The 7183-nt window shown below is 33.1% G+C and overlaps 1 long non-coding RNA gene across 1 annotated transcript; it reads right to left on the reverse strand.

Moving 5' to 3' along the window:
• Positions 1–3956: 3956 nt before the first annotated feature.
• LOC112515577 lies at positions 3957–6338 on the reverse strand. The gene is made up of 2 exons (XR_003069535.1): positions 5900–6338; positions 3957–4234 (listed from the first exon to the last, which is right to left on the reverse strand). It is a non-coding gene; the product is annotated as an uncharacterized LOC112515577 (long non-coding RNA).
• Positions 6339–7183: the final 845 nt, after the last annotated feature.

The following is a 7183-nucleotide window of genomic DNA, read 5'->3' on the forward strand; positions in this document are numbered from 1 at the left end:
TTATCTTACAGATATGAATGATTATCGAAAGTACGATGCTACTTCAGACTTGTACTCTTGAAATAACTCTGAATAAATAACTCCAAAAAATGACTCTTCAAACTTGAATTTAGAAATGAAACTGTATCAATAATTAGTTAAAATGAAGTTAACTATAGAATAAAATTAAATTTAAAAATGAAACTATATAAGTAAATTGAATTTAAACTTACAAGTAAATTTAGAATAACTCTTCAGACTTGTACTCTTGAAATAACTCTGAAGTAAAATTCTTCAGACTTTAAAGCTCTATATAGGCAAGCCAGATGCTCTGCATGCACTATGCAGAGCCTCTGCATGCACTATGCAGAGCCTCTGCATGCACTATGCAAAGTCTCTGCATGGTGCTCGTCTGGAAAAGAAGACTCCAGAGTTTGGATGAACTAACTCTGAAAAATGACTCTTCAGACTTGTAATCTGGAAATAACTATAAAGTAAAACTCTGAAAAATAACTCTTTACACTTATACTCTTGAAATATAAAATCAATCCCACTAAATCAGAGTTTAGGCTTCTAAGTCTGAAAAAAAGACTTCAGAGTTCAGACTTCAGAGTTCGGGTGAGCTGAGTCTGAAAAAGAAGACTTCAGAATTCGGGTGAGCTAACTCTGAAGAATGACTCTTCAGACTTGTACTCTTCAGACTTGTAGAAGACTTTAGAGTTCAGACTTCTAAATCTGAAAAAGAAGCTTCAAACTTTTTTTCCTAGGTGTAAAGAAAAGACTACAGAGTTCAGACTTCTAAGTCTGTAAAAAAGACTTGAGAGGTCAGAATCCAGAGTTCGGGTGAGCTAAGTCTGAAAAAACGGACTTCAAAGTTCGGGTGAGCTAACTCTTTATAATGACTCTTTAGACTTGTACTCTTGAAAATAACTCTGAAGTATAACTCTAAAGAATGACTTCAGACTTGTACTCTTGAAATAACTCTGAAGTAAAACTCTAAAGAATGACTTCAGACTTGTATTATTGAAATAACTCTGAAGAATAACTCTGAAGAATGACTCTTTAGACTTGAATTTAGAAATGAAACTATATCAATAATTAGTTAAAATAAAGTTGACCCTAGAATAAAATTGAATTTAGAAATGAAACTATATCAGTAAATTGAATTTAAACTTAGAAGAGCGCATGTGGAAATCTAATCTGAAGAACTTGAGTTCAGAGTTATTCAAATACCCAATATCTTTGAAAAAGACTCCATGGTAAAGTTTGCATCATACAGAGCAAGACCAACTAGAGCTCCTCTGGTAGAGCCCATGTGGACTCACCAACCAAAAGCAAGGCCAACCCAAAAGCAAGGCCAACCAAAGGCCCTTTGGTCAAACCAGAGCCCCTCTGGTCAACCAGAGCCTCTGGCTCAAAAAATGTTAAATACTTAAATAATTTGAGTTCCAATTACAACCAGAGACCCTCTAGTTAAACATGAAGATCAACCAGAGCCCTCTAGTTCCTTTATGATAGATTGAAATATTTTTCCAATGTTCAAATAAACAACCAGAAGCAAAGCCATCTAAAAGCCAGACCAACCAGAGGGGCTCTAGCTTACAAGACTAAGTCTAAGTCTTAAAGACTTATCTTCAAAGTCTAGATAAGTTTATTACAAGACTTGTACTCTTGAAATTATTCTGAAGTAAAACTCTTCAGACTTCAGAGCTCTATATAGGCAAGCCAGAAGCTCTGTATGCACTATGCAGAGGCTATGCATGGTGCTCCTCCCGGAAAAGAAGACTACAGAGTTCGGGTGAGCTAACTCTAAAGAATGACTCCTCAGACTTGTACTCTAGAAATAACTCTGAAATAAAACTATGAAGAATGACTATTCAGACTTGTACTCTTAAAATAACTCTGAAGTATAAATCAATCCTATTAAATCAGAGTTCAGACTTCTAAGTCTGAAAACAAAAGATTTCAGAGTTCAGATTTCTAAGTCCAAAAAAAACTTCAGACTTTAAACTTCAGGTGAGCTAAGTCAGAAAAAGAAGACTTTAGAATTTGGGTGAGTTAACTCTAAAGAATGACTATTCAGACTTGTACTCTTCAAAATTGTAGAAGACTTCAGAGTTCAGACTTCTTTTTCTAAGTCTAAAAAAATATTTCAGAGTTTAGACTTCGAAGTCTGAAAAAGAAGACTTCAGAGTTCTGACTCCAAAGTTTGGGTGAACTATGTCTGAAAAAACAAACTTCAGAGTTTAGGTGAGTTAACTCTAAAAAATGACTTTATACTTGTTCTCTTGAAATAACTCTGAAGTAAAACTTTTCAATAAATTGAATTTAGAATAAAATGAAGTTAACCCTAGAATAAAATTGAATTTAAAAATGAAACTATATCAGTAAATTGAATTTAAACTTAGAAGTAAACACTATTTTTTTTTCAGGAATCAGTTACCACACGAATTAATTAACCCAATAATAAAATCAATTGCATTCTAAATTAGTGGGATTGATTGAATAAGATGACACATGTAAATCAAATAAGTATAATTGAGCTGTTAACGTAAATTGTGTCTAGATTCGTTCAAATGAGTTCAATTGAACCACTAATGTCAATTGTGTCTGGATACGTGTTTAGGCGGGAAAACAAGAAAACCGACTCACCAAAAGATGACATGTGTCACTCAAGTTACTTATTTATTATAAGTATGTGTGTATATATATATATATATATATATGAGTTATTATGCAACAATTTACATTTGTACAACCAATACAATTCAATCTCATCCGTCCAATTCAATACAACATTGGTAATAACCAGGATCTGGTTATCACATCTAACCCTCGTTTTTGTGATTTTAAATATGTATTGCAGGACATGTGGAAGGTAAGGGAAAGGAAAAGATGTAATGTTTTTCTTACATGCATTTTGGTTGAAAAATTGCTTTTGATGCACAGTTTTGATGATTAGTACAAGATTGTATTTTGAATTTTTGGACCTTGTATTTGGTCATGATAGTTTCTTGTACTATGGGACCAGATGTGTATGAATATGTATTTCTTTGATACGAAATATATGTATTACATGCAATGTGTGGGTTGGGCGTTACAGGGATCCCCGGTATAATCAAACTAAAGCATACTTTTTACCGGGTTTTGACCGGGGTTTACCGGGTTTTGACCGGGGATTGCTAGAATTTGACCGGGGACGAGATGATAATCCCCGTACCCGCCGGGGACCGGGGCCGGGGATTACAAAACCCGCCCTATCCCCGCCCCGTTGCCATGCCTATTTGGGCATACTAACAAGTTTTTTCAGGCTCTTTTAGTTTTTTATAGAACACTTTGACAAGCGTGTTATGAACACATACTTTTGTTTCAAATAATATCACATAAAAAGACTAATAGAACACTTTATTTTAAAATTGCATGCACTAAAAGTCAGCAACGGACCGACATTTTTGCCAACCGAGTGCACCTTAAAGGTGGATCAAAGCCCCGCAAAGTTGCCTGATATCCTTTTAACCGAATGCCACCTTTCTAGGGATTTTTTAAGTTTTTTGGTTGATCTCAAGTGACTTTTCAAGTTTTTTGGTTGATATTCTTTTTATTTTATAATATCACAAAGTACTCCTCAAAGTTTAGCGTTTGCACCTTTCATACCAAAATTACTACTTCGGATAATCGGTTGAGTGGGTGCACGGGGCTGTGTTGCCTTTGAATTTTCATAGGTCTGCCCCTGCTAAAAGTTGTTAAAAATGTTATGTCAATTTATAGTAACACATTTACATAGGACGCATAATTGTTTGATGATATAAATTTGAGTCCTATAAAGCAATCTATAAAACTTCAAAATCGTTAAAATTCACGGGTTCCGCCGCATTGCGTGGGTACACAACTAGTCTTTAAATATGCATTCTCTTCTCAGTAAGTTGCTTCAAGCTGCTTTAATTCTTTTAAACAGATTTCATTGCAACTGAATCAAACATCACAAAAGTACATATTAATTATCATTACTTCAAGAATTTCTGAAGGCATACACTATTAGTTTTGATGGTTTATACATAGCTCATGCTTGAATACAAGGAAGGGGGCATTTTTTTATTGTCTTTTCATCACAAACTTACCATCACACAAGACCCAAAACATCTTTATCATACTTACCAACAGAAGAGTTCATACAGATATATTTTCTGGGGTAAAATTCAACCAATTGCAACATCCCTTACAGCTTCGTTTGTCTTCTACCATTTCAACACTAGGTCTGACAGGAAACATGAATAATGAGTTAGGCATAATGTCAAACCATGCTCAATCCCCCACCAAAAGAACAAAATAGAAAAAGGAAAAGGAAAAGGAAAATAAAAGGATCCAATAAATTTACACAGACTATGGCAAAATTTTAAAAGGAGAACTAATTAATGGCCTTATCATCAAACGATCTCACTCTCCATTTGGTGTTCCCATATGCAAAAGTGCAAGGATTTGAATGTCATAACCTCTGCCTCATGTAATTATATCTTAAATTCTTTTTGTTGTTTCATATTTTACTATAGTACAAGTTCATCTTTGCTATAAACTTGTACCCAACGACAAAGGATATGATGATTTTGAAACTTTCCATGTATAGAAAAGAAATAGAAAGAGATAGAATAGAGCAGCAGGATCACATAGATTTATAGTTAATCAGTTCTGCAATCCAATAAATTAAGTACTGAAGGTTTCCTTCTGCCACTGATCTTATTCTAATTTTGCCAACACGATCCTCAATTGTTGTCAACTTGCATTTACCCGCACCATTTGGAACCATTGAAAGAACTTTGGTTTTCTCTAATTCAACATAATCAACATATTTGTTTTCAGTTCCTTGACATCCTGATGGGATATCAGACCTGATAACACAATCACTTATCAATGCCATGGAAATAGGAGAGAAGTCATTGATCAGCAAGAGCCATAAAATGGTTATATATATATATATATATATATATATATGATAAACACAATAAAATAAGAGATAAACATGAGAATCAGAGTGCTATGGAAGGTCAAAAATGCATTTTTTACAGCTGCAAAAATAATAATTCTTCTGAAAGTGCAACATAGCTCTTTATAACTGCAAACATAAATAATTAAGTCCTCTAGATCATACATGCAGTTTCCACCTTTTTGTCATGGCTTGAAGTACAAAATATTTAAAGCTGGTGTTGTAGGACCAAAAGACCAATGGTATAGTTTGATCGGTCAAAGGGGATATGGTTATGTTGTAGGACTAGTAGTGAGCCACTTGCTAACTGTTGAAGCAAAGATCTTCTTTCTGTATTATGTATTCTTTATCTTTATGTTTCCTTTTTGGTTGGTGTTATATTCAGACTCGTGTTATGTTTTTTGGTAACTATTCTTGTAGATTGTTTTCCCTTCCTTGTTTCTAGCCACAACTTGTACATTTTCCTTTGAGGTATCCTAGTTTTTGCTGGTCTCTTTGACCTTAAGATGTATATATATTTGCCTTCTCTACCTGAATAAAGGAAAAAAAATATGGCACAAACATGTTACCAACCAATTGCAAAAATCAAAAGGTTGAATGGATTTATAAACATGCAACATATACATGGTTTCTTTCACAAGATACTCAAGTTGAATCTTCTTGTTGTTATACATCATATCCTCAAAATTTCAGATTTGGTTTAATGACTAATGAATAATATACCTGTATCCATACAAAAAGATTTCAACTTTCTTTGATCTAGCATCAACCATAGCGATACAACTCAGTCCTCCATGGAAGATAACTTGGTTAAATAATCCCATTGAGAACACCAATAAAATGTCGAATGCATAAAAAATCACACATTTTTCACTATGACATTTTTATAAACATCTAGCATGCATACCATAGAAGTAACTAAACATAGGATCTTTTATGTACCTTTAAGTTGAATCTTGGGAAGCCAACCAACATTTGTGGAAATTTCTGTCTTCATCCAAAATCTCAACCCATTTAATGTCCATTTTTTTTTCTTTTGCAGAAAGAAACCCTAGATTGGAGATTTTTAAAATTTGAAACAACACACACAAAATTCTACGATAAAAGTGACCATGAATTTGAAGATTTCAGATATGAAAAGAAATTTAATACCATTTACAATGAGAGGGAGCGGGGAATTTGAATATCTGGGAGAGATTTTAGGAGAAGCATAAGCGGGAAACTCATCTGACAGAGATTAAACCATGGGAAAGCATAAATGGCTCCTCCAGACTTGAATCGCCCTCTCTCATGTAAAGGGACGATCTTCTCTAGCCTCCTTCCATGTATTCTTGCTTGTGATACATAACGAGGTCTGTGGTAAAATGGATCGCAGAGATTGAATACAGAAGAAGAAGAAAGCGACCCATTGTGGTAATTTTAGAAGTTTGATAAGAGAAAACAGGTTTGACTTAATTAGAATTTGGTGTTCGCAAAAAAAACTTGTACATTATGCATAATAATATGTAATATACAATGGTAATAATTTATGCTTTTTAAGAATTGTAATTAAGATTTTGGTGCAAATGATTATTAATGTAATATAGATAAATATAAAGCCATAAATATAGTTGACAAATATATAAAAGAACAAATTTCTTCTAAACATTAAAGTTTTGATGACACCCAACCCAACTCCCAAGTGTGGTTTGTTCCTTTGATTGCGGTAGAGAAACAAGATGCTCCACTTAAGGACTACAAAAGCCCACATGATGGCATATTCAATGAACACATGAAACCTTATTTCTTATGTTATTTTTTTTTTTCAATAAATAAAAACGAAATTTTATATTAAAATTATGTTATAAACATAAAATATTAAAAAATTATTTATTCAAATTATTTTTTATTTGGCATTTCGTATTAAAAAATGAAAAAAAAATGCATATAATATGTTAAATTTATATACATTAAATACGTTAAAAATTAAATTTAATAGATGCCCACATGATAATTTTGGAAAGAGATTTATTTATGTTGTGTTATGTGGGGCCATCCATCCAATATGGGTATTTTTGTCAATTACTATTCCCAATGAGGCAAGTTGTAAAAAAGCAGAAACAAGATCCATTGCCATTTTTGGTGGATTGTATGCCAGATGTGGACCACTCTAAATATGGAATCTAATCAAAAAAAGGAAAGTCAACATGTAATGCAAATTTGTTTTACTTTTTCTTCAACCATCCA

The sequence above is a fragment of the Cynara cardunculus genome (assembly GCF_001531365.2).
Source record: "Cynara cardunculus var. scolymus isolate 2C chromosome LG 7, CcrdV1, whole genome shotgun sequence".
NCBI lineage: Eukaryota > Viridiplantae > Streptophyta > Magnoliopsida > Asterales > Asteraceae > Cynara > Cynara cardunculus.